General features: G+C 40.8%; 1 protein-coding gene across 17 annotated transcripts in view; it reads right to left on the bottom strand.

Moving 5' to 3' along the window:
- Positions 1-26976, bottom strand: part of FHIT (fragile histidine triad diadenosine triphosphatase) — a 1499836-nt gene that overhangs the window by 133130 nt on the left and 1339730 nt on the right. The window lies entirely within an intron of this gene.

The following is a 26976-nucleotide window of genomic DNA, read 5'->3' on the forward strand; positions in this document are numbered from 1 at the left end:
CTGTAAAGAACATGGCCCTACCAGAAAAGCTAATTTCAATATTTAAAAAAATAATCTTCTCGGGGCTTCCCTGGTGGCGCAGTGGTTGAGAATCTGCCTGCCAATGCAGGGGACGCGGGTTTGAGCCCTGGTCTGGGAAGATCCCACATGCCGCGGAGCAACTCGGCCCGTGAGCCACAACTACTGAGCCTGCGCGTCTGGAGCCTGTGCTCCGCAACAAGAGAGGCCGCGATAGTGAGAGGCCCGCGCACCGTGATGAAGAGTGGCCCCCGCACCGCGATGAAGAGTGGCCCCCGCTTGCCACAACTAGAGAAAGCCCTCGCACAGAAACGAAGACCCAACACAGCCATACATACATACATACATACATAAAAAGAATGTAAGCAGACAAGAATAGCATTAAAAAAAATAAATAAATAAAAAATAAATAAATAATCTTCTCAAAGAATCAATACATCCAAAAGGCGACCCCTTTTCTCTCTACACTGCTGTATACCAAAACACTATTTTCTACAAACACGCTTTCTGGGTTCAAAAGCAGGGAGATTAATGTTCTTCCATTTCCTAGTCACAGTATAGCACGAAGGAATAAGATTAGTGTCGTGTCACTTCCACACAAAAAAATTATTTTCTTCATGTGACTGTCGGTGTCTGTGTTTCAAAATGATAACGGAGAATGTTTAATACAAGGAATTGCTCCTTATCGATGGATTGTGAAAAGAAAATTGGCTCACGTATCCCTTGACAGAGAAAGCACATATGAAAACCTGAATTATGCCATACTGCTATCAATACTGTTTTACTACAAGTTAGCTTATGCCCCCCAGTACCACATGGTTCGCCATCCATTTCTCTGACAGCAACTCAGAACCCCAAACATATGTCACACTTGCCTCCAAACCAAACAACATTAGGTGCAAGCTCAAGTCCTGAACTCCATGGCATTTGGCAAATCAAAATAATGCCCCTCAGACTCTCTATCTCTTCTATCTGATGTCCTATGGGTGCTTGGGCTAACTTCTTGCTCCTCTTGGGGTGAGGGAGCCTGGAGGAGGAAGTGGACGGTTTTAGCCACATCTAGGTTGAAATTATACCAGCACGGTGAGTCCAGATTGAAGGAGAAAGAGAAGAAAAATTCTCTTTCTTACTGTTCATATATAAAATTCCAGGAAAAGAATCTGATTGGTTGTGTTTGAATCATATGCTCATTCCTTAGACAAATCATTGTGGCCAAGAGATGGAATATGTATGTCTGGTCACATGCTCATCCTGTGGCTTGGGAAGAGGGATACTATGACTAGTAGACCATCCAAAACCATACGAAATGTGGGAAAAATGGTTATCCAGTAAAATGCGGTAGTATTACCAGAAAGGGTTGAAAGTTATGCCTGTCACACAGAAATAACAGGTGTCCACTGTCATTTCAAATAAGTTTCTTATGAAAGGGAAAATCTGGGTCCTCTTCTGTAGTGGACTTCAATTCCAAAATTAGAAGTAAAAGGTTGTTCATAAACTAACAAGCTCAAGTCGTTCAATTCCTTCTAGTAGATGAGTCAAGAAGAATAAGCAATGTATAAGGGTCTCTCAGGTTAGTTTTTTTTTTTTCTGCCCAAATTCTATAACTATAATCACAATGTATTCAGTCGTTGATAAATTTCCTAACTTACATACCACATTAAAGAAAACAAAAAATACCCTTCATCAAGTTGAGTTCAATGCTGAACGCCTGCATTTTCATGTACTATTCATTGTCCCACCCGTCCTTAAAGTGCATTCTTTTTTTTACCCTTTCATCTAAAGTTACTAGATGAAAGCAAAGGTGGTACACAGTTTCCAAAGTTTAGAGTTATCTCAGATGAAGCCCTCCTGTTATATTAGTCAATTACAGAAACGGTGCTTAGCAGGAAGGAGCCATTTAAGCCATCATTTACATACTTTCCCCATGGCGGTCTCCCAAGGGCTCAGCAGAGGAGAGGAAAAAATGGCAATGAAGAAGAAGGTTAGGAAACTTGGCTTCATTTTGGGATCCATAATACTCAAACACAACCTCATAATTAGCAGGGAAAATGTAACCTGGGCTCAGACAGTGAGAGGAAGAAACAAATTACCTTAAAGAAGAAGAAGAAACACATGGAGGCTTATGAGGAGAGAGGGAACCAGATGAGGGGATTGGCTTTTACTCCTGGTGACTCAATGTCAAAGCCAGTATTACTTAAAAAAATGCCAGGCACCCATGTTTACTTGAGAATGAGAAAAAGTGAAGGTGAAAATTCACTGCCTAAATGTAACTTTGACATTCCAGAGGAATAGTCCTTTTGGGAAAGAAGAATGTCTTTTATTAACAGAAGAATTGCAGGGCTGAAAGCAAAGTTTTCCACTAGGTCACACAGCAAGAGTCATATCTAGAATAGATAGATAGCAAAAATAAATAAATAAATAAAACCCCACAAAAACCCTGCAGGATTCCAGAGGTTTTCAAGAAGACAACAAATTCTGGGCTCAGCAGATCATCCCATATCCTCTAGCTGTTGTGAGGATGATATGATAACCTTCAGAGCCTTAGCTCAGAGGTAGAAGTGAATTCTGCAGGAGGCTTCCACTGGCCTGTGGTTCCTAGGCTTCAGATCCACATTCCCAGCTGCCTGTAGGGTGACTCTACCTTACCTAGCAGGCACATTGAACTCAGCAGGTACAGTTAAACATGTCAGTTTTCCCACCAAAGGAGATCTTATTTTCATATTACCAGCCCCTTTCTTAGACTCAAAATCTAGAAGTTGTCCTGAACACCAACACCTTCATGCCCTGGTATGAGTCAAGTGTTGAATCTTACAGCTGGTTTAGACATGCATTTTTTTTTTTTTAAACATCTTTATTGAAGTATAATTGCTTTACAATGGTGTGTTACTTTCTGCTTTATAACAAAATGAATCAGTTATACATATACATATGTTCCCATATCTCTTCCCTCTTGCATCTCCCTCCCTCCCATCCTCCCTATCCCACCCCTCTAGGTGGTCACAAAGCACCGAGCTGATCTCCCTGTGCTATGCGGCTGCTTCCCACTAGCTATCTATTGTACATTTGGTAGTGTATATATGTCCATGACACTCTCTCACCCTGTCACATCTCACCCCTCCGCCTCCCCATATCCTCAAGTCCATTCTCTAGTAGGTCTGTGTCTTTATTCCCGTCTTGCCACTAGGTTCTTCATGACCTTTTTTTTTTTTTTTTCCCCCCGTAGATTCCATATATATGTGTTAGCATACTGTATTTCTTTTTCTCTTTCTGACTTACTTCACTCTGTATGACAGACTCTAACTCCATCCACCTCATTACAAATACCTCCATTTCATTTCTTTTTATGGCTGAGTAATATTCCATTGTATATATGTGCCACATCTTCTTTATCCATTCATCCGATGATGGACACCTAGGTTGCTTCCATGTCCTGGCTATTGTAAACAGAGCTGCAATGAATATTTTGGTACATGACTATTTCTGAATCATGGTTTTCTCAGGGTATATGCCCAGTAGTGGGATTGCTGGGTCGTATGGTAGTTCTATTTTTAGTTTTTTAAGGAACCTCCATACTGTTCTCCATAGTGGCTGTATCAATTTACATTCCCACCAACAGTGCAAGAGGGTTCCCTTTTCTCCACACCCTCTCCAGCATTTATTGTTTGTAGATTTTTTGATGATGGCCATTCTGACCGGTGTGAGATGATACCTCATTGTAGTTTTGATTTGCATTTCTCTAATGATTAATGATGTTGAGCATTCTTTCATGTGTCTGTTGGCAATCTGTATATCTTCTTTGGAGAAATGTCTATTTAGGTCTTCTGCCCATTTTTGGATTGGGTTGTTTGTTTTTTTGTTATTGAGCTGCATGAGCTGCTTGTAAATCTTGGAGATTAATCCTTTGTCAGTTGCTTCATTTGCAAATATTTTCTCCCATTCTGAGGGTTGCCTTTTGGTCTTGTTTATGGTTTCCTTTGCTGTGCAAAAGCTTTTAAGTTTCATTAGGTCCCATTTGTTTATTTGTGTTTTTATTTCCATTTCTCTAGGAGCTGGGTCAAAAAGGATCTCGCTGTGATTTATGTCATAGAGTGTTCTGCCTATGTTTTCCTCTAAGAGTTTGATAGTGTCTGGCCTTACACTTAGGTCTTTAATCCATTTTGAGTTTATTTTTGTGTATGGTGTCAGGGAGTGTTCTAATTTCATACTTTTACATGTACCTGTCCAATTTTCCCAGCACCACTTATTGAAGAGGCTGTCTTTTCTCCACTGTATATGCTTGCCTCCTTTATCAAAGATAAGGTGACCATATGTGCATGGGTTTATCTCTGGGCTTTCTATCCTGTTCCATTGATCTATATTTCTGTTTTTGTGCCAGTACCAAACTGTCTTGATTACTGTAGCTTTGTAATATAGTCTGAAGTCAGGGAGCCTGATTCCTCCAGCTCCATTTTTCGTTCTCAAGATTGCTTTGGCTATTCGGGGTCTTTTGTGTTTCCACACAAATTGTGAAATTTTTTGTTCTAGTTCTGTGAAAAATGCCAGTGGTAGTTTGATAGGGATTGCATTGAATCTGTAGATTGCTTTGGGTAGCAGAGTCATTTTCACAATGTTGATTCTTCCAATCCAAGAACATGGTATATCTCACCATCTATTTGTATCATCTTTAATTTCTTTCATCAGTGTCCTATAATTTTCTGCATACAGGTCTTTTGTCTCCTTAGGTAGGTTTATTCCTAGATGTTTTATTCTTTTTGTTGCAATGGTAAACGGGAGTGTTTTCTTAATTTCACTTTCAGATTTTTCATCATTAGTATATAGGAATGCAAGAGATTTCTGTGCATTAATTTTGTATCCTGCTACTTTACCAAATTCATTGATTAGCTCTAGTAGTTTTCTGGTAGCATCTTTAGGATTCTCTATGTATAGTATCATAGACATGCATTTTTGATGAAGTCTCCCCTCTCTCCTTTCCATCCTCTGAACATGTCCTTGTTTAAGCACTCATTGCCTCTCTCAGACCCCTCACTTGTTTCCTCATCTCCATTAACTACCCATTCCAATCCATCCTTTAAACCAGTACCCAATTCACTTCTGTAAAGCCCACCCTCCCATTCAACAGTCAGCGCTTTGCCTGGCACATGGTGGGCACTCAGCTAACATTTGTTGGACTGATGGATAGACAAATAGATAGCATATTCACTGATCCTTTACTATAGGCCTGACATCAGGCTGGGTAGTGGAGATGAAGCAGGGAACAAAGCATCTTCTAACAAAACGCCTCCCTGCTCGCTAGTCTTCAGTGGCCAATACTATCAGTAGCTCATCCTAGCATTCAACAGCATAGCCCCAGTCTGACTGTTTCACGCTGGTCACCTAACTCTCCTATCCAGCCGGCGCCCAAAGGTTTCCAACCTTGGCACTACTGACATTTTGGGCCAGATAATTGTGGGCGGCTGTCTTGCGCATCGCAGGATATTTAGCAGCATCTCTAGGCTCTACCTACTAGATGCCAGTAGCACTCTCTCCCAGAAGTGACAATCAAAATGTTTCCAGACATTGCAAATGTCCCTTGGGGGAAAAGTCATCCTACTGAGAACCATTGCTCTAGTGCAAACTGAGTTCCTTCTCATTCTGGACATACCATCAAGATAACTGTTTCTGTACCTTTAATTATATTTTATTTTACATTGTTACCTTTTTGGGGGGCATTTCCCAGCTTCCTGCTCCCCAGCCCTGCCAGCTTCCTTAGCTCACCAAAATTCTTTCTGTCCTTCAAGGTAATCTAAAAATCCACTCCTGATGGACAACATAGCAATGAAAAGCCTTTTCTGAGCCGCAAAGGCCATGTCATTCCTTACGATTTTCAACTCACTTTGCACCTGATTTGAATCTGTCAACTCATCTAACTGAACCTTATTTTACCATTGGGGTCCTGGACTAACTTTTTCCCAAGCTGATCGTAGGCTTTGCCAGGGAGCATAATCCTCCCTGTGACTCAGTGATATTCAGCACAATGTCTCTCCTGTTAAACGGGAAATAAGAATTTATTGGAATGCTTTATAACAAAGTGAATCTAACATACCACTGTAAAGCAATTATACTCCAGTAAAGATGTTTAAAAAAAAAGAATGTCTTAGAATGAAGTGGAAAGAGATTTTCTTTTTTTGCATTTAGGACATTCTGTGGGTTTCTGGACTCCAGTTAACAGAACTTTCACTAGCTCTCAGCAGCCAGGCATATCTGCAGTAGTGTTGGCAAGTCTTCCCATTTGGGGGAAGGAGAAAGAGTGCTCCTTCTCTGTGTTTATAAAATATGATTCAAGCTCCCACAAAACTTCAGAACATTCTCCTTCAGCCTCTGCTTCATACCAGGAGCCATGGCTCTAGAGGCAGGGACTAGTTTACACTGAGAGCACTTCTCTCTGCCAACCTCAAACCACATCAGACTTGGGTTAAGGCTGGGAGTAGGGGAGAAAGATCTACTAGAGAGCCCAGTTTCTCCTGCCCTGCGAGGATCAAGTCCCTGGTGATAACCCAGAGCTGGCTTGCAACTTTTGCTTTCAACTTATCTTCAACCTAATAAATATTAATAAATTTCAGCTCATTTTCATCTTAGCATTAACATAGAATAAAAGTAAAATAGAAGACGATGAAAGACTGTTTCAAATCCATGGGTATTGGAATCATCCTTAACATAATTATAAAACATTGTTTAAAACTACAGAATGTTTTTTAAACTAAGTAAGCATTATTTTTAACTGTATAGTTGTTTCTTCAGGAAAACTGAAACTATAATGTGAGGATCCTAGCAAACAAAAAGACATACTTCCCGATGAAACAGGTTTATTCCATCACTTCCACCTCTGTCCATATTAGATGATCCTGTTGAATTTACACGGAAGGAAGCCTACTACTGTTCTGTAGACATCATCAAGCAAAATGCTCATCATGAATCAGGACTGTAAGCAAAACACTTGTTCAAAGAATGTTTTAAAAAGCCATTGTTATCCCCTACAATCCTAGGACATGAGGGAGTTAAACAGAACAAAGTAGAATCATTTTCAGGGGACAAAAAGAACGAAATGAAGAAAAGTTGCTTCTGCAGAAATTAGCATGAGGTATGAATTTCTGCCCTCTGGGGGTGGGGGTGGGGCAGAGTGGGAAGGCGGTGGATTGATGATGATAAGATGAGTCTTTGAGAGAGATGGAATACAGATTAAAACACAGCAAGACCAGTCAATTTAAACTACCTAAGAATGCCTTGGTGCTAAAGAATTGCATCGTCGATAACACAGTTACAAGGCTGGCTCAACCCTAGGCAGGGCTCTGGGTAACGCTTTTTTGCGGGGGGGGCGGTCCTCTTCATGGTAAAATGTTGAGTAGCATCCCTAGCCTCCACCCACTGAGGCTGGCAGCATACCTCCGCAGCCCAGCTGTGGCAACCACAGATGCCTTCAGACAATGTCAAAAGTCCCTGGGGAGCTGGGAGTGGCAAATAGGGGTGTAGGGGGTGGGGGGGTGGAGACACAAAATCACCCAGCTGAGAACCACTGGTCTAGGGTGAGGCCCAGTGTACACCTATTGTCCCAGGGAAATTATTACTAGCCCCCTCCTTCACTATGAAAACTGTCCCAGCTTTGAAGACATTATATTCTCTCCCTACTTCTGTCTCCTGAAGCTTTCTTCATCCTTCATATACGCGGGTCTGGGAGGTAAATGTGCCACAACTTTTCTGCAGGAAAATGGGAAGATTGTAAACCATCCCTGCCTTTCACCACAGAGTCACATAAATGTTTACAGCTTTTCTCAAAAAGTTGTATATCCCATAGAAATGCCTCAAAAAGTTGAAAGCATTCAAATCCACTGACATAACTTCTAGGCAAGAAACAATTTCATTTCACACATTAATACAAAGGGCTCATTCTCTATGAGAGAGGCCAACACATCTGGTTAAAAACTTCAAAATTTTAAAAAGGGTCAGTAATTTAGATTAGCACAGTGGTTCTCAAGCTTTACTGTATATCAGAATCACCTGGAGGGCTTGTTAACCCAGAGATTGCCGAGCCCCAGTCTCAGACTTCAGGAGGTCGGGGCGGGTCCGACAATCTGCATTTCTAACAAGTTCCCAGGTGATGCTGGTGCTGCTGGTCCAGGGACTTAAAGATGCAAACTGCTTCCTGCTTATTTCCTCGCAGATTGAAGGGGTCTGGGTGGGGTGGGTTCGGGGAAGAGAGGAGGGAGGCCAGGAGTTTGAATCAGATTGCTTGCTCAGGTATTTGCTTTTCAGTTAATCAGGAGAAAGTTATTCCATCCATGCCTGTGCCGGGCACCCTGCGAGGCCCTGGGGATGCAGGGAGAACAGGTCAGACAGGGCCTCTTCTCCCTGCACTTACTCCTCCCCTGCTGGTTCCCCTGTTTAGAGATGGAAGCCCTTCTATGGGCTGCTATTCCATTCTTTCTAGCACTCTGCTCTGTTTATCAGCTGCTAATTGGCACCTTCAATCATTCTCTAAATCCCCATAAGACAGGTCCCATTTTTCAAAATCAAAACCAAACAAGCCAGGATAACAAAATGAACAAGAGAACCAAGAGTTCTAGAAGCATCTCCTATGTTAGCAAGCGCTTCTCTCTTTCTGTGACTCTGATCATTTCATGGAAAACCCTTACTAGCATGGCCCATACCAGTCACATCCTCTGGATACAGGAGGGGCATTAGTCTACCCCTTCTTATTTGTCTCAGGTCCTGAGGAGAGCAGTGCTTTGTTCCCATGCTGACAGCCAAGTCTGAAGCGCCTCAGACTTTTTGCCAGGGAACAATAATTCAGACTATGATTTAGGACATTTCCTTTCCTCTGTCACTGTCACCAAGGCCTCTGGGAAAGCAATCTACATTCTCCTTGACCTCTGAGGTGACTGCTAGAGGTGTCAACTGTTTCTCCTTAACTACTCCTCACTGTTTACTTTTTAAGAGTTTCCATCTCCCAGAGAGGACACTGCCCTGGCTTACCTTTTCATCATCATTTGGGTAGGCAAGGGGAAGGCACTCTCACTGGAGTCATCAAGACACTTGTCTCATGCTGGGCTCTTTCTGGATCTGTTATCTTTGTTCAGGGAATAGGGAAAATGTCCCACAATTTGTAATCCCTCCGGGGCAGTGAAGGAGAAGCCTTTAAAATAACTATATTTTTGCAATATTAGGAACATCCAGATGGTTTTGCTTACTCTCAGTTTTTGGGGAAGGAAAATGTGCCTTTCTGTACAACTAAAAATGTGTTTTAGAGACAGTTATTTTGGGTTAACCTTGAATTACCAGAGACTTAACTATGCTTTGACAACACAAAGGGGACTAGTTTTGGAAGTACTCTATTATGGAAAGATGGCCCATGATATGGATCATAAGGCATCCATGGGTCATAGTCATATAGATTTGAGTGGCATCCATATGTCAGCCAGGGGTCATATCATTTCATAAGATATCAGAGTTTTTCCCAAGCACATATGCCCTTTGCATCAGAAACAACTCCTCTGCTTTGTGAAAAATACTTTAGTTCAAGAATTCAAATTGCAGTTCTCTATTCTAGTGTAGAGAAACAGAAACAAGAGGACGGTCATTCAAACACACGTAGGTCTACCCGATGGGGATTCCCTGGTAGATAAAATTAGAGTTACCTCATATGCTTAATCTTCCCTCAGGTTATAAAGGAACCACTCAGTGATGTGTCTTTGGCTCTCCATGAAACATTAAGAACAAGCACTATTCTAAAAGGCTCCCTCATTCAGAAAGACCCACATTGCAAGCACGGAATGTGAGCACTGATACAGTATGCCACGTGGGAAAGGAGAAGCTACCGAATTAGGACAAGAAGAAAGATGCAAATACTCTGGGATCATTTTGAGGATCACCTCACTGACATTTATATGCATTAGGCCTGGGATCTCCTCCACAGTATTTACTGTTCTTTGTAGCTATTTCTTTAATCTGTGTGGGGTGTGAGCTATGTGAATTGTGGCTTTGGTGTTATGAGGACAAGTTGTTATTTTAACCATTCTAGAAATTGCTTCGTGGAGGTGAAGTCTGGATTGTAAAATTGGTGTGGCTGGAAAAAAAATATTTTGTTTTGAAGGCAGGAGGGGTCTTACACAATGTCTTTGTTTTAGAAAGGTATCTGGATTTGACATTGGGGCAGATGTATCCTTTCTCTGGAAGGGATCATTTTAGAAGACCACTTCTGGTCCTGTAAATAGAAGGCACATGCCTCCCTTTGGGAGAAAAATTGGGGAATTCCTCCGTCAGCCAAGTATTCTGAATACAGATGCTTCAGACTCTGATGTTAAGAACCTTATTTAAAAATATAAATTGTACATGAAAAGATGCTCAACATCACTAATCATAAGAGAACTGCAAATCAAAACCATGATGAGCTATCACCTTACACCCATTAGGATCACTATTATCAAAAAAACACAAAATAATGTGTACACCCACAAGCATAGCAGTAGTATTTGTAAAAGCCAAGGGGTAAAAGTAACCCAGTGTCTATCAATAGATGATTGGATAAACAAAATGGATTATATACATGCAATGGAATATTATTCAGCCATAAGAGGTAGCAAATTCTGACACGTGATACAACATGGATAAACCTGAGAATACTATGCTAAATAAAATGTCTCAAAAACATGTGTGCTGTATGATTCCACTCATATGAGGTATCAAGAGTAGTGCAACTCAAGAGACAAAAAGTTGCCAGGGGGCTGGGGGAGGTGATATGAGAGTTTCATGGGTAAAGAGTTTCCGTTTGGGAAGATGAAAAGAGTTCTGTAGACAGATGGTGGTGATGGTTGCATGACAATGTGAATGTATTTAATGCCACTGTACTGTACACTTAAAATAGTTAAGATGATACATTTTATGGTAGGTGTATTTTACCGCAACTCTAAAAGTAATTAAAAAAAATACCAAAATATATGCATTGGATATCTAAACAAAGAACTGTGATCTGGAAGAGATTATATTTTTTCCTAAATGGTAATGTGCATTGTACAGGCTTGAAATCATCTAGCATGGATTTTTTTGATGCCTAATAAGAGATGTTATTTAAAACTGAATAACTGAGAATTTGAGGTAAGTAGTTGATTGCATGCTTTCACCACCAGGACAGAGTGGGAGTGGGGAAGCAGCAGCCCCTGCCCTACTATGGCCATTGGGATGGTGCTTCCCTCCAAGGAAACAAATGTTCTACTGTCAGTCGCCCTGGAGCATAAAAACAGACTTCAAGAGTGAAGAGAGGTGGAGTGCATTCCTATCTTTGGGGGTAATGGGACCTGAATCATGGTAACAAGCTAGAGGTGAAGGAAGAGATGACCAGTAGGGAGCCCGCATCCCATTAAGGGTTAAGAGCAGCAATATCTGAAATGCAGCTTTAAGGTTTACCTTCCTGCATTAGTAGCAGACACTACTGGCTGTCTTCCCACTCTCCATGCCCCCTATTTACCTTGCTAAGAGAATCTACCCTTTTCCACCTGCCCACCTTCTTCTTGGGAAGCTAAGCCCACCCTCAGCTGAATTGGTCTAAACCATTCGTGGAAATAGGCAGATGATATGATTCTGCCTAGTGACATACTCAGCCAGCAAGAGACACCTGTGAAAGAGCTCCTTGTCTATCGAAAGAGACACATAGGAAGAGAGGGGTACTGCTCTTCTCCAGCTGTTACCGGGTCTGGATGGGATGGCTACACCACTGCAGGTGTCCTGTGACCATGCAGGTCACAGCCTTGAGAAAGAAGCCAACACTGAGAGAATGCAGAGCAGAAAGAAGGGAAGAAGTTATATTCCCGATGATGATGCTTGTGCCAATGAGATAAAACCAAGGAATATCCTACCTTTGAACTTACTGGTTGAATTTTTTGAATCAGGAATTCTATAATGTGCAGCCAAAAACGTTTTGCCTAATTGATTCAGAATTGTAATTCCTTCATGTATTCCTTGAGTCATCAAAAAAACGTTTTGTTGGAAATGACAGTCTAATGTTGTCTGTGCATTTGGAGAATTAAGAGGAGGCTGATGAATACAGAGGGGATGAAGTGGTCTTGGAAGAGCCTCAAGAACATGAAGACAAGCTTATAAACAGCAAGAGGTGATGACAAGGGAGGCCCAGAGCAGTGACCCGTAGCCTGAAGTGACAAGTGACCTCCGAGATAGACTTGTATGACACGTAAACAAGCCCTGGGGAATTTCAGAAATAAAACAGGAGAGGAATTCACCTAAGATGCTGACCTCATTTAGACATGCAGAATAGGGGCTTGTGTTACAATCATAAGACAGTAAAGAGAAAGGTAAAGGCTGAAAGACAGAAAATTTAGAGGAATCCAGATAATACTGGCTATAAGGAATCTCACAGGATATCCTTTCGAGAAAATGAGAGATTCCTATCTGATTTCCTACATCTCTCTGTATATTTTCGATAAGAATACTAGTCATCAGAATGACAAATTCAAATTGGTACATTCAGGCAAGTGGCATGGAAGTCCCCCTCCCCCGGTGAGTTTGGTAACCACGCAGATGAGACCAAAATGTAAACACCCTCAGGCAGACCTGGCCAAAGTGTGAAAAGATAAAACTGGATGGTCAAAAACATGGCTGTCACCTTAGTGGCTTACTTTCAACTCTTCATTGGAACGTGTGCATACAGGCAAAACTATTAAGGAATAAGAAGCTATATTTTAGGTTAATGGTTGTACCATGATTGGAACGCCTGGATCATATGTTATATAAATGCAGCTATGAGCATCTTCTACCTTTTAAAAAATATTATAATGAAAGCAATGATTGATTGCACTTGGCATACTCTCTGTGGCTGCATTCCACTGCAATTATAAAAACATAATATAATTTTTCCATAGGCCATGGCTACCTGACAGAAACATTTGAAAACCAACTCTCCTTTAGACTTCCAGGCACGTGTGTGTGTGTGTGTGTGTGTGTGTGTGTGTGTGTGTGTTCTGACAGTTCAGAGGAGAAACTCATTTGACAACCAGAGCCCCATCTCCCTGCTTCAAGGGGCTTCCCAGGCCTACTTACGCTATTCTGACCCGAGTTTCAATAAAACCTGTTTGTCAGAGATTCTTACTAGCTCTAACTGACAGCTGTCCATTGTACCCAGAACTGCCATCTTCATAGGGAAGTCAGAAGCCCGTTTCTGACTCTCAAGCAGTGTAAAAAATGCTGCCTCCAAAAGTGAAATTCTTTCTCAAACATGTTCACCCTTTAAGTACCAGACAGACGGCAGAGCTTTCAAAAGTGCTACGAATTTAAAGATTTCACAGCTTCAGGAGCACAGCCTGGGAGAACATAGGAGAAAAACAATACAAAGCAACATCAACTGTGTGATCACACACAAGTGAGGCATCAGGATGGCTGACCGCATGGTTTCTGACGGGAGTTTGGAGAGGAACATACATGATGTGATATCGATGCTAATGAGAGAGGGTTTTGGAGCAAGTTTCAAGTGCAGAAGGAGGGAAAACTCAAACCCCATGCCCATGGTTGCCAATGCTCTATATCTGAGAACGCTGCATGCAGTTATTTTTACCCGCCTTGTTCACATCTTACGCTGTGATTAAACCAAACCATTCTGACTGTAAACCCTTTTGTTCTGTCTCAATATTTCACAGAGGCTTGGTGTGTTAATCAAACTGTCAGCAAAGGGGAAAAAGAGAGAGAGAGCAGGTTTGCTTCAAATGAAGAAAAATTCGAGCTTTCTACAACAAACACATTTTCCAGTGGATGAGCTTTTCAGAGTAATTATTTCACTTCTCCCAAAGATTACTGATTACATCACACAGAAAAACTATCTTCCCCATCTATCTATGGTTCTTGTGCAAACTTATACTTGTTACCATGAAAAATGACAAATTTGCCATCTGATCAAAATGTTAACAAGGTAACTGTCAGTGAGATGGATCTCTGACTGTCACTGCGAGCCAGAACATAAGGATACATTGATATTCCTCAATACAGCCACTGCTTCCCTACTGTTCACTAACAACATTTCTACCGTGAGAGTAATAAATCACCTGGAAATAACAAGCTATATAAGATCTCTGGGATATGATAGATTCATCCTAACAGCACTATCTGCAAGGTAGAAAACAATTGATAATGATCTAAAGAAAGCCCTAATGAACTGCCATTGCCATAATGGGGTAGATGAAGCAAAGATATGAAATCTTAACGGTGTGATGCATGCTATGACAAAATCGAACTGCCTGGATAAAAACACACGACAACAAACAAAACACAAATGAGTTAATATTCTATAGGGTCAAATAAATGGAAAATAAAGTTAATAACAAAGACCAGATACAATCATTATATTAGACACTGGAAGGAATGGGATAATCATAGCAATTGCTAGGTTCATAAATACCCAACTCGTGGAAGGTTCCTCGTATGACACTAATAATGACTCTGGCTCAGTTCTTGGTTTAATGGAACTTCCTCCAGTACTTTTATGTTCTTTAAGACTCTTTGGGCCACATTATTTCTGAGTCTTTAATATAATGGTTTAATGAAATCATTTTCATCCCTCTAACATTATGGCCAAGTGCCCCACCAAAGACATCAACAGAGAAGAGAAGGAGACGTCCACAGGGAAACAAGAGGAAATGGGAAATTAACCACAAGAAAGGAAAGTTCTACAAGAAGATCATGACACCAGGTCACATAGACAAAGAAATATAGCTTCAAACTGCCAAAGAGTTGCCTCATAGCTACATCCTTTTAGGTTTTAAGAGTGAGACACTCTCACATGGACACAGTTAGTCTAACTCTTTCCCCTTTGTTCATTACACTTTGGCCACCCTGGCTTCTGTTGTTTCTAGAAATACTCCAAGTTCCTTCCCTCCCAGGGCCTTTGCGTTTGCTCTTCTCTCTGTAGGGATCTGTCTCTTCCCTGGCTCCTCCCCTTCCTTAGTTTAAATCCCCTCCGAGGGTTCTTCCGTGTCCATTTGTTTCAAAGCAATCTCGACTCCCAGCCCTTTTGGTTTCTCTCACAGCCTCTCCTTCCATGGCAGCAGGAACCATGTCTGTCTGGACTACTGACATTTCTAAGCTTCTAGCACATTGGCTGCCATACAGAGGGATTAGGCACAGCCCATATCTTGAGCTCTGGGAGATGAGACTGCCTGATTTTGAATCTTGGCGCCAGAGCTTAGTAGATGTGTAACCCTGTGCAAGTCCTCAATTTCTGCTTGGCTCAGGTTCCTTGTAAAATGGGGAGAAGAGTGATGCCTACTAATGATAGTGTTGTAAAGACTAAATGAGATCACCCATGTAAAGATCTTCAGATCGTAACAGGCACAAAGGAAGATACCAAAGATCATTAGCTGTTGTTCTTATAACTGCAAGAACAGAGGTAATTTTGACATATTTAAGTGAATTAATTCATGATTAGATCAATGAGCCATCTTCTTCATTACTGGTCTTTATTTTTACCACTAGCCTATACAATGTTGTGTTCTTTCTATTTCTATATTCTAAGACCAAATGGAGAAAATGGGTACCGGTTTTTAAATCCCTTTAAGGAGTGCCAATAAATGCAATCAATCACTTCCAATTTGAGAACACCTGGAATAGCAATGCCATTGTTCATGTGGACATCTCAACAGCACTTAAAGGTGAAAGAAAAAAAATGGATTCATGAGTCTGTTCTCTAAAAGCAACACACATTTGATGCACAAACGTTTGTCACAGGCAGTGACACTCTACCTTTGGCTGCCACTACTCAACAGTTTATCTCTCCATCCACTCCATAGTCATGCAACTGGATGCTTCGGATGGGCCAAGTAGCAGGGATAAAATGATAGTAAGACACCTGGCTACAGAGATACCTGCTTCTAAAGAAACCAGGTTCCAACCCACTGCAAGCTGTTGACCATACCTATTATTTCTGCTACATTGGCCCAATTTGGGGAATTTTTTTTTCACATATTTGGTTATTTATCCTTTCACTGATGTGAACTTGGGGCAAAAAATATTTTCTTAAGAGACATAAATGAATGAGATGTAGATAACAGCTCATTAATAAAAATCATTTCAGAGAGGTGGGGGGCATGGGAAGAATGTGGGTCCCACTATCCCTATATGGCAGTAGTTCTTAAGCTTTCAATCACCTAAGCCTGCTGCCAGATTCTGATTAAAACGATGGACCCCTGAGGCAAATGCACCTACATATACATGTTCGTGTGTAACTTCCAGAGGTTGATGAACCTCCCAAAGTCAAACTATGAACCACTCACTCCAGGGTGAAAATCCAGTTCTTTAAATATTGCATATCACCCTCTCTTCCTTTCCAGATAGCCATTTCTTCTTCAAATAAAAACAAGTAAAATAAAATTAAGTTTAAAAAAATTCAGCTAAAACATAAGGACAGTGTGTTAGAGTTTAAAAGATATTTGCTTGGTTACATTCTAAAGCTAAGGATATTTGCTTTAACATATAATAATGCAATTTTTATTAATTAAATGCAAATTGAAATAAGACAAACCCGTTGCTGTATAATTTCTGAATAGATAATAATGTATCCGTTCTTCCCCCCAACAAATTAGACGAGGCAAACTTTCAGTTACTAAACTATAGCAATATGGGATACAGGAAAGAATTTAACATTAGGTGCTTTGAAATTATTGGCATTAAGAACTTTTATTTCCTACTTTCATTTTAACTAAAATAATAGATATTTTTAAATTTTCAACCAGTCTCAAATGTGAGGTATTTATCCTGCCTAATGTTCAAATTAAACATTGAACACTTTCAAGTACAGACATGATCAAAGTAGGAGTCCTTTAAAATGCCTGCATTCAATAAAGAACATTCAGGTATGGAAGACAAAACATTTAAAACACGTAAACTTTAATGTGTTTGGAATTATACAGTTAACATACTTCATGAAGTATTTTTGGAGAATCGTCTGTTGAAAAGTCTTCACTTATATCTTCAGTTGGGTAGATAAAGAAAAAGAAGTATTACTATTCAAGGGCAGAAAGCAAATTATTAGGAGGAGGGATTATTATAGCACATTATTTTTACTAACAAGCAGAGCAGCCAGTAACTGAGTTTTTAGAAATTTCTCAGCTGGTACCTAGTGGAGAACTCCAGACTTGGCAATGGGGTCTAGTCTCCCCTTGGTGATGTTATGTCAATCAAGGAGAGAGATAATTTTCACCTTCCCACAAAGCAAACTGTTTCTGCAGAATACTGTGAAGGAGAGAGAGTGGAAGTGCAGAGAGGTTAGGAGCTTCGAACAACTTCAGATTATAGGGAAGAATGTCTAGAAAACTGAAACGCACTGTGAAGAGGCAGGCAGATGCTGTCACAAACAGTGGCTTCATAGAAATGCCTGACACCTTGGCTCTTTGGTCCTCCTTTCCTATATTAGTCCTGGTTGTGCGACGCCACTAAAGAAACAGGCATCGTCCTCAACATTGAAAACGCAAGTCTAAAGCTAATCTAAAGTTTCCCAAGATCATGAAAGGCAAAACTAAATTGACTTTGGCCACGAATGTGCTTCTACGAAGAGGACGATGATAAAGTTTTCAGTGGAAATTATTTTCTTGGGAGCATTTTTACTAGGTCAGCAAACCTCCATTCTTCCCAAACTTTCTGAGTCTCTTGCTTATTTCGTGATTCACTTAAGTAGGATACAGTGATGTGCTGGAGCTGGTTTGTACCGACTTAGAAGAGCTGTTTGTAGAATTTTCAGAAATTTTGCTAGCTGGTTGTTTAAAAAACCATTAAAAATCAAATTTTGTAACTTACAACTAAATAAATAATAAAACAAAGATAATAATTGAAATTTCTCACTTCTTAATTATTTCACTACATTTTACCATTATCTATGCTCTTAGGTTATTTATGTCTATTGTATCTGTACATGGAAATACTATAAGATAGTGTGCTACTCCATATCTCTTTTCAACTTTGTGCAGTAATGTCAAATTTGTAGTTTGAAATCAGCCATGGTGATTGGGTGGAAATAGCAAAACTTACTGATTTATTGCTCTGTTGGTTATCTAGCCTTGAGGAAGTGATAGATAAAATGTTAATAGTGCAGATTAAACTAAAAGCATGTTGTGTCTCTGGCTGTGACATTGTGAATAGCACAAACTGAGAAAATATTCTTCCAGTATCCTAAATCTATCTCATTCAGCAAAAAGTCACTCCTGTTATTAATGTATGAGTAAGGTTGCAGCATCTATCTTCATTGTTCGACTTTTGTCTTAGGTGTTAATGTAAACTAAATATCACCTAATATTCATGTCCAAAGCACACTTGTTTGTCAATGACATTAGCAACTTTGCTGAATTGGATAGTAACCCAGCATCAATCCTCATCTGAATGTCTCAAAACACAGCTGAATTGCAGCCAGAGGTTGACTACAAATACAAGAGTTCAGCCAACATCAACAAAAGCAGCCTGGGAGAATCAAATTGTGTGCTGCACATATTTTATATCAGTAAAATCTGTGATAAACTTATATGTACGGATGGAGATTTGGATATAGACATTCACATACATATTTACTTTCCCTGAAGAGATGGCTGTTAAACATTTACCAGCATGCCACTGGATACAAATAAAATAAATATACTTAGCAAAAGATGATCATTCAACTTTCCTAGGGACAACTTTATTAAGGTTAGAAACTACAGGCTAGCAGGTTTATTGGGTCATTATTAAAGTTCAGTGAAGTCCTTTTACATCTCTAAAGTTACCTAATATGCTAATATGGCCATAATATCAACTATACCAGTTACTTCCCCAAACAGACGGTGACAGACCTAAAATCTCTTTCTCTTATTTTGGGGGTTGACAGGGGTGTCTGGTTGGGGGATGGTAGGTAAATTCACCATTAGTGGGCAGGGAAGAACGGGAGAGGTCAACACCTTGCAGCTCCAGCGGACTGTGGAGAAGCAGCTACTGGACATGACGGGAAATACTGAACTGAAAGGCCATGAAGGTGAAATCTTTGGGACAATATGTACTTTGTATGTGTTGAAATATTATTAAAAGATTCTGTTCAGCATTTGACTGCATTCAAAATAGTTTAGAACTGTAATTCATTTAATTTCAAGGAGAGGAGAAATCCTAAGTCAACTATTGCCTATGGTTTTATATTCAGAAAACAGTTAAAAAAAAAAAAAATTCACCAAAACCAAAAATAAAGCAACAAAAATGGGATGCTAAAATAGACTTGCTAATTTTTTTTTAATGTTTCCAAGTAAAGATTTTTTTAAACCCTTCTTTCTCCTATCATCCTCATGTTCCCTAAGAAAACATACCAATTAGAGTCATTTAGAAGGACCACAAGTGCATTTACTGTCAAAGTTGAGAAGAAGAAACAGGACGAGCTTTGGGCTCAGCTGCTGAAAGCCAGAGCTTCATCATGCCCGAGGCTCAGCTTCAACTGCATAAATATCTCCTAAGAAACAGAAGACGCCCACTGGCACAGGGAGCCTGCCGCACGTCTCCTCTACCCAAGAGGGGCTGAAGGATGTGGCGACGTCATGAAGAAAAATGCCCTCAGGAACAGAGACCCAAAGTGCTTCTAGAAAAGAACAAGGTGCTGTATTTTTTTTCTTTTAAACTATTGGCCTCTCTGATTTGATTTGCTCCTCTCCAAGCTCTTTCCAGCATCTGTAACAGAAGGAGAACACCAACAGCTGCAGCCTATTGGATTTGCTTTAGTGCACTTTCCACGATCCAGTTTCACATCCTAAGTGCATCTTCCTTGCAAAGCTTAGCTATTTGAATGCTGCTTTTTTCCAGTCCCTGAAGTATAAAAACATATGCCTGTGTTACCAACAGGTGAGTTTTTCTTTGACTTTCCTCCATGGAAGCCTTAAGGCAGGTAAGAAGGACCTGAGCTCTGCTTTCATTTTCCAAAAGGAACCAGCTTTCTACTGGGAATTACAAGCATGTGCCAGGTCCCCTGTGGTGGCTTTTAAGAACTCACGCACATTCAGGATGGGTAAAACCAGCAGAGGCAGGTCTCAGCCAAGAGGACATTGGCTAGTTTTCCTTGACATTTTCAGAACTCGGACCCTAAGAGAAGGCAGTGTCAGGCGTTCTTACTGGCAAGGACAGGAGGGTTGTGGGATGAAAGCAAAAAGATACATTTGAGGGGGAACTTTCTACTGGGCAAACTCTAATATGGCGGTTCTAAGGCAGCTTCTTCTACCTCTGAATGCCAGCATCCTATAGCTCTATGGTTACATGTAACATTTCCTACTACAGGAAGACAGCAACTGAAGCAAAGCACTCCACACTCCCGCTATATATGATATTGTGGAAATCCTCTCTTCCCCAAAGTGGTCATTTAGCAAAAAAACAAAAAAAGGCACCTCCTCCCCCATTCTCACCTCCCCTTAGCTTCTACTCATTCATTCTCATAAGCCTAGAGCCACTTTCACCTGAACATCTCAGCTCACAGGGCTCAGAGGAAAGAAGGAACCTCACGCACATGAATTAAGGACCAACTATTTACCAGGCTCTTTGCAAACATTATATCATTAATCAATTCTCCCACAGCCTTGTAGAGGTGGCATTTGGATCCTTGGTTTACAGATCAGGAAAGTAAGGCTCGTTCACCAAGTAAATGTACATTTACGGAGCATCAACTATCAATACTTGCAAGAAACCTTGCTGCAGGGTTTCCAGAGAAGCAAAAGATGGGGCCCCTGACCTTATGGAATTCACATCTCAGGGGAGCACAGAAAAGCAGATCACTGACAAACTTCTGGCTGGCTGGATGGTTAAGGGAGACTGAGTCAGGAAAAGGAGGAGCGGGACAGCACAGGAACGGAAAAAAAAGAGAGAAAACAAAGGAAAGAAGAGAAACTGTCCAAGAACGCCCTGGTACGTAGCTGAAGATACCCAATTTTATATTCCAGCCTATTCACTTTCCACATGGCCTTGGAGACGCCCCTCCCTGCTGATCTCCAAGCAAAACAAAGAATGAGAGAAAGAACAGTAGCCAAGGGACCTTTCCCACAGCCTGACTACACGCACTGGAGTCTGAGTGTCATCTTTGGGACAAGGGCTTTCTTTCATGGCTGTGAGAAGAAGAGCTGAATTCCAGGGTTAAAGTGAGGACTAGAAAGTTTCAGAACACAGCCTGCCCTTTTAAACTCATCTTTATTAATAGTCTTCAAGCACACAGGCGCAATGAGAAAGTACAAAATACAGCCCCCTCTGGCTGCAGCAGCCAGGAAGCCAAAAAAAAGAAGACTGAATGTCATGCCATCCTACTATAATAACAGATTAAAAGGGCACAAATAGGGTACTAATTAGCGCTCATAAAATCTTGAAGCTCCAGATTGCTCATCTTCATATCTGGGCACTAAAAGTGCCCCATGTGCAGATAACATGGAAGTCAAATAGCAGAGAGCCATCGCTGAGGGCTCAGCCAGCACGAGGCAGAGAAGGCAGCCAGATCCAGCCACAGCACCAGTACGCTCCCAAGAATCCAAACACAGTCAGGTGACTGCCCAAGAGTTAACAGTCAGCCAGCCCAGACAGAGGCAGGTGCCTCCTAGCTCAGCAAGGGACGCTACGGGACCTTGCCAACTTCTGATTGATTGTCTTCGAGTCACTCTCCCCAAGATGTATTCCTGTCCGTGGGCTCTCCCGGATTATACACAGAAGGCTACTTCTGAGAAATGAGATGGTTTTATCAGCATGCAGGGGCCAAAGTTTAGCCTGAAGGAGAGATACCTTCATCAATAAAATCTTTTTTTTTAATTAAATTCAGTCTTTCTTTGGGTCTGCTCAAAGCTTAGAAAATAAGCCAGGTATGCTTTCGAACTTTTGTCCCCAATTTGTTCCCTAAGGATTTCAAGGATTCTGCTGCCATTAGGGCAATCAGTAAGAAGGAAGAAAGGAGTCTGTTTTCTTTCACAAGTTGCTTCTCAATAAATTCAGACCCAGAAACGCAGGTATGGAAATCCACTACATTCAGATATCTACCTTAGCCAAGTGACTGTGTATTCCAGGCTAACCAATTAATTTATAATTTTCAAATGACCATACACAGCACATACAGAGAGCCACCTTTTTAAAAAGAATGTTATTATTTTTTTTTATTAAGGAGAAAAATATGTCTATACTGCCTGTGAAACTGAAGCTTAGAAAATTCCCTCTAGGAATCACACAACGGTTAAAAGGGCCAAATTGAAGGCAAAGACATGAGGCAAGTGAACTATACAATAACCATTATCATATTCATTTCACTTTCAACATTATAATAAGGGATATATATTATTTAATGGTATATACTCCACTCACTGTGCAGTGAAAAATCTGGGGGAAAAGATCAAGACTCTTTTTTTTTAAAAAACATCAGCTCCACAATAGAAAAAAAATAGTGTCCAGATTTATTTATTTTCCTCAAGAAATCTGGGTGAATATCACTGGGATGGAACTGAGTCCTATAGTCTGTACGATCAGTGATTTGGCCTGCTGAGTATGAGCCTTTAGAGGACTCAGAGTTTGTGTTTCTCATCCTACTCCCATGAATACCCTTGTCTTCATTTGTCCCTACTGTTTGGGATGATATTCAAAAATGTTCAGCAGTGCATGAGCGCTGGCCAGTCGGAATGGGACCAGATGCCAGGAATCAACAGCCAGTGCAGCCTTCCCACTGCACATGCCCTATATATCCATCCAACCCCAGCTGTTTCAAAGGTTCTGATGATAATACAGGCCCCTTCCCAAGGATCTGCCTTCTTAACTAGATGCCTAAAAAGACAATTCATGAATGTCTAGTGGTGATAATTCTGGTACATGTGCCACAGGCCCACAGGAGAACTGTTCTGACTCAAGGAAGCCTCTCCACAGCCTCAAATTACACCACGGGAGTGAAGCCCTTACCATGGTCCCTGACACACTGGGCAACCATGGCCAAGCTATTTACATTCTCTAGAAAAACCCCATTCTCCTGCATAAAAAACTGCAGCGTTGGCCCTGCTTTCCCTCAAAGCAATGCTAAAAGGTCAGGTAAGAGAAGACACTGAAATGTGCTTTGAATGCTTCCTAATCCCAAGATGTAATTGCTAATAAATGGTTTCTGAGGGTTTTACATAAGGGTTAAAGGATTTTTAATGCATATATTCTTTGGTGCTCGTTAAGAAGACACTAATTCTTCATGGGTTCATAAGCGCATATATAGCTGAGAATAATTTGCAGCAACGGTGCAGTAATGAATGTAAAATCCTAATGAGAGAATGCACATTGGCTGGGAATGTGTGTTGTTCTTTTTTGCCTTCCTTTCTTTTGTCAGAGATATTGTACTGAATTTTCTTCAGAGGGTTTATTAGTGCCTGTTTAATATTATCCCCCTCTTTCATGTGAAAACTTTCATTAGAATCTTAGGCAAAGTTTTAGGCTTTCAATGAAGAGGTTATTAAAAAATAATTAATATCTAAGTGGTGCTCAAAGTACCACATTACAGCTAATCGACAGCACTGTCACAAGGCACAGAGATGGAGACGATATTAAACACCAGAGAGCTCACCCTGATCCATCAATAATTTCACTATTTCCAAGTACAAAATTAACTTCTTTCTTTTTTTTTTTAAATTATAGGGACAGGAGATGGGTCAGCAGGGGTGAGAGGAGGGTGTTTAAATTTATTTATTTATTTATTTTTATGGCTGTGTTGGGTCTTCATTTCTGTGCGAGGGCTTTCTCTAGTTGTGGCAAGCGGGGGCCACTCTTCACCGCGGTGCGCGGGCCTCTCACTATCGCGGCCTCTCTTGTTGCGGAGCACAGGCTCCAGACGCGCAGGCTCAGTAGTTGTGGCTCATGGGCCCAGTTGCTCCACGGCATGTGGGATCTTCCCAGACCAGGGCTCGAACCCGTGTCCCCTGCATTGGCAGGCGGATTCTTAACCACTGTGCCACCAGGGAAGCCCCCCAAAATTAACTTCTTTGAGACAGTTAAGGCTATACAGCTTCTGGAGGCTTCCTCTGGTCTGAGCAGATGATTTCCTTGTGGGGACCACAGTGGGAATTATAGCTGAGTTTTTAGTGGTTTCCATAGCTGGTTCTCCACTTTTCATATTACTCATGCTAGGAATGTCATAAGTAGAGTCCTGGGAATCACCCTGGGACTCTTTCAGATTGTATAGAAAGCCAACCATTGGATTAGAAAGGGCTGCCCATGAGCTTCTTACTTCACTGGAGGGATTCAAGGGGAGGCTAGCCTGAGGGTCCCTGAACAACTATGCTGCCTTACTTCATTTCCTGTTCCAAAGTTCATTTGTTAGCTTCCCAAGGCAAAATGGTTACTTTAATTTATATACAAAATGAGAACCAATTCAATCATTCTCTTTACTACTGTGAAATCAGCCAAAGCAGTTAATGAATCCTAGCAGTCTAAATCAGCATTTCCCAAGTATGATCTTTGAAACACTATGACCACAGAACTGCGAAGGAAGGAAGGGAGGGAGGGAGGAAGGAAAAAAAAAGAAAAGAAAGAGAAAGAGAAAAAGTAAAAGAAACATCATGGTTCAAAGTACTTTGGGAAATGCTGCTCATTTTATCTCTTCTTGAAGTTTCATGAAGAATGTTACGGTCTGAGAATTTCTTCAATTAAGAATCGTATTTAATTTCATTTAGCTGAGCATTTTCCAAGGTTATTTACCATAGAACTTTCTTCATGTTTCCCCCTCTGTTTCATTGCAGAAAATATCGCTTTGGGAAGTGACGGTCTAAGTTAACTCGCACCTGCACCTTGCATTAGGTGGCTGCCATCAATTTTGATATAATTACACAAACACACACTCAGCATTTCTCCAACATAAGGTCAGAATAAAGGCAATGCCCTCCTCAAGGGTAAGTTCCCAAATTGATGGGGCATGTGCCTCTAGCCCCTCCAAGGACTTATACACTTTCTAGAAACCTCAACATCTATGAGCTAAAGACTATTAACCCAACCTTCCAGCTGTCCAGTAGAGGTCAAGGGCCAAATCTGTGGTAGTGAAAATGTCAGGAACCAGGGAGATGAATATCAATATGGCGTGACCTCCGCCCTCAGGAAGTCCACGGTGACACAGTCACATACAACTCACCATAAGCCATAAGATGTATGATACAGAAGAAGAGGAGGTACATTCTGCATTAGGGGCAAAGGAAAGTTGGTAATGATAGTGACTGTCTAGTGAACTAGACTCCAACAGAAGGATTTTTCCAGATAGAAGAGGACAAATGAGTAAGCAGCATGGTGAGAAGTACTGAAGCTGCAGATGTGAAGTGGATGGTCTTTCTACAATCGTCACCGCCACTCCGACATCACAGAGGAGCCAAAAGGTCTTACAGGATCTAGAGCTTAAGAATCCCATGATGGGGTGAACAAATGTTAGCTAATTCCTTCAGACCAGGGAACCACAGTGCCCACATTCTTCATCTTGCTAGACAGCAGGTATGGAGTGAGCCTCTGTGTTTTCCTCACCTTGATCAACCAGGCCTCTCTGTGTCTCCCAGCAACAAGCTTTCCATCCGAGCCACCTCTCTGATAGCCACCAGCATAGGGATAGGCATTTGCGCCCTTGCCTTATAAAACAAAAGGGCCCTTAAAAATTGGATATTCATGGATGTCTTATAATTAAAATCATTCTACACATCCATGAAGAATGACCCATTAGAAGACTTCTTGCAGTGAATTATCTGGGAAGCAAGGAATCACATCCACTATGATTTTCCTGAATAGAACATATTTCTTTTAGAGGACTACTGAATTTAGAGAAACGCTGATAAGCAGACAGATGAAAACTCCACTGTTTCCAAACTAAAGAGAAAAAGATAAAAGTAAACTTAGAAGCTAAATGTGTCATTTGACAATGATCTGATGTGGAATCATAGTCCCATCTGTAAATTGAGTTAGCCAGGTCTGTATCTTCTGGGACTCTTGAATTACCTGCAGGCAGTTCTAAATAATGACCCTATAATTTGCAAGTTGAAGAACAGTGAGAGAGTGGAACTAACAGATTTTTACATCATCAGGAGGGAAACAGCCAAACAGGCAGTGGGTTTGAGCACAACAGAGTAAGTTTCAAACCTCCTAAGCAAACTGACAAATTACCCTCTGGAGTCCCATTTTCAGCTCAGCACCACTTTGCCATGATGGCTTGTCTCTTGCCTCTCCTGCCTAATGGCTCTCCATGCCAAGAAGGGCTGTCAGTGCAATTAAAATAACCATCAATAAAACTGTCCAGTAATTAGCCGTCTTCTTTGTTAAATATAATTCTGGTCAGCAAGATTGATAGGTTCTTTGGTCATTAACAATCTATTTAGCAACTGTAAACTTGAAGTCATCACTTTGAGTCCTAGTGTTAAAGAGGTTAGGGAGCAGATTATACTCAGGCAGAGACAAGAGCTGGAAAATTAAGCCACATGTGAAAACCAAGACTTACAAAGCATTATTTCTCAGAGAGTACTGTGGGCCTGTATGCAATAGGGCATTATTAATGCCAGGAAATTTGTTCAATTACTTTCGTAAAGGGAAAAATATCTTAATCAATGCCCTATGCCACAGCAATATAACTTAGGTGGGAGTGAGAAATCCTTAAAGATCACACCCAGCCAAAATCAAGATTTTTTAAAAAAAATGAACCACTGATCCATGAATCATAAAAATATTGCCTAACATCAAAGAGACAGAACATATTCTTTTGTCATGTCTGGACATCCTAAAAGTACTGATCCCTGAAAAGTGTTTTCGTATTTCGCATAAACATAGATATAGAAACTTTAAAAACTAGTCTTCAGATTGTATTTTAAAAGGTGAATCATTCATAGACGCGTCATTATAACACACTACATTTTAAAACTGTATCTATAAAATTCACAGTTATATAGTCAGTTGTGTTGTTCAGTTAGTGACATTATTATCTTCATGCCA

Source organism: Eubalaena glacialis, chromosome 7 (genome assembly GCF_028564815.1).
Source record: "Eubalaena glacialis isolate mEubGla1 chromosome 7, mEubGla1.1.hap2.+ XY, whole genome shotgun sequence".
Taxonomy (NCBI): Eukaryota; Metazoa; Chordata; class Mammalia; order Artiodactyla; family Balaenidae; genus Eubalaena; species Eubalaena glacialis.